Consider the following 2156-nt stretch of genomic DNA (forward strand, 5'->3'; position numbering starts at 1 on the left):
ACTTCTCATTTACACAGCCTCAACAGATGTCTGGGTAATACATACCCCCCTGAACAAGCCTTTTCTGTCTCACATGGTACACAAGGTCCCGAACCCCTGTACATTTCGCTGCTGCTGCACATGCATCCCGGTGGCAGGAAGCAAATATTCCCAATAAAAACAAATCATTGTGCTCTGATACATCCTTCCTTCGGGAGCAGCAGATGCAGCTGGGTAGCAGCTGGGTCCAGACCCAGCAGGACGCTCCCCAGCTGCAAAGCTCTTTTCTAAACCCCACTGCAGAGCCTGGAGTGCCCCAGAACTTCTAAAGAGACGTCCCTTTCCCTGGGGCCCGCCTGCCCTGCAGCGGAAGCTCTTCTCCAGGTGTGCATTATTTGTGCTGATCCTTTAAATTCAGCAGAACTGGAGCTGGCAAAGCAACTTTGCTCCGTTTTCTTTCCCAGAGTAGCAGGTTGCTATAAAGCTTGGTGTTCACCTAACCCTCCTCCATCCCAGCTTCCTCCAAAGCAGGCTAGCGGTATGAGATGCTTTGTCCCGGCAAGCTTTCTTCTCACCCTGCCTGTGCTCAGCCAGGTGCTGCTTCCCTGCAGAGCCAAGCTGGTGCTTAAAGCCTGGAGGGCTGGAGAAGTTCAGGTAAGAGGTGGTTGCTTGTATTTCTGTGCTTGTGACTTGCAAAGGAGCTGCCTGTATTTTTCAAGCTCAGCAGCCTCCTTTTTCTTCCTGGTAGCTTGCTGGGAAGCAAAAGCCTCATTTTCCTGGTTTCCCCTTTTTCCTTAAACTGTTGGTGTTTGGGAGGTGCTGCCCCATTGGTGTCTGTGTTAGCTGGTTGAGATGGACAAAATGGCTCCACTTGGTAGTTTTTTCTTTCCCTCATGGTTTTTGCTTTTACATAAGAAAGACAGTGGCTTTATAAAATGGAGTCTCTCCAATACATGTGGCTGTGGCTAGAGATGTAGCTGGGATTGAGATTTTGGCATGGAAAGGAAGAAATGGGGCTGCAGAACTCCCCCAGCTCCCAGAGCTGCCAGCTCCTTCAGTCTCTTCTAAACAGCCTGTTTGGTGCCTGGGGCTGATGCCCTGCTCAGGGAAGCTGAGGTTACATGCAGAGCTCTGCTTTCTTCTTTTTTATTAAAAAAAAATAAACCCTGCTGTACTGGCTGGAGGGAAAAGCTTGGGAATGTGAACTCTCCTGGCTCCAAAAAAACAAACAGAAAAAGCCCACAAGGCAGACTTCAGAGAGGCCCAGCCATTGCGCTTATTTTGAAATGCTGCGGAGGTTTGTGGGAGGCCGGACAGAGGCCGGCTCTCGGCCGCCCGCTCAGCCCAAGCCCTGTCAGGGCTCTCCCAGGACCGAGGCGGTTGGATCCAGTGGTGTTTGCCGCGTGCAGGGCAAGCGATGAGCTAAAGCATCCCCTGCCTCTTCCCAAAGAATATCCTTAAAGCCGGAGCACCCAGACTCCCGCCCCAGTGCCGGGGTGGCTGAGCCCAGGGTGTTTTGTGGCTCCAGGAGTCAGGGATGGTGGTTGCATCTGCCAGTCTCTGGGTTTCAGTCTGTGCATTGTGAAAACCACATTGTTGGCACCTACGCCTGGCTCGAAGCTGAAACGGTGACGCTGCGAAAGCCACCTGGGGCTGCGGAGGTCGCTGCTTAAATATTTGAATATGACTCACACTGTCTGGAGGTGGGGGAAAAGCAAGCGGAGACCCAGCACAAGTTGCTTCCTCTCCCATGTGCTTCCAGCCCCAGGATCCCCCCTACCCCTGAGTTTTGGGCTCACCCCCGCCCTACCTGCCGGCTGCTTCCCGGCTCTCCCCTGTTCATCCAGGCCTTCCCCTTGGGCATCTCTCCTGTGGCACAGGTCACTCTGCCTCCCCTGCCCTCCCAAAAGCTCCCATTTCTTCTAGCAGATGTGGGGCTCTTCCATCTCGTGCTGGAGGATTAAGATCCCCTTAATCCTCGGGAGGAAGCGGGATTCTCACTGGCTTGCAGGGAGGGCAAGAGGAGCCAGCTCCACAGGTACTGCCATCCCAGCTGTGACTCCCCTGGAGAAGATAACGGTGTTTCCCTGCTCCTGTCTGGCGTAGGCGAGGGTGAAGCTGGCACAAGGAAAACTTTATCCATCGTGTTTTTCCTGCCTGGCTCCGCAGCTGAGCTG

The sequence above is a fragment of the Phaethon lepturus genome, unplaced genomic scaffold (genome assembly GCF_000687285.1).
Source record: "Phaethon lepturus isolate BGI_N335 unplaced genomic scaffold, ASM68728v1 scaffold24233, whole genome shotgun sequence".
In the NCBI taxonomy this organism is placed as follows: Eukaryota; Metazoa; Chordata; class Aves; order Phaethontiformes; family Phaethontidae; genus Phaethon; species Phaethon lepturus.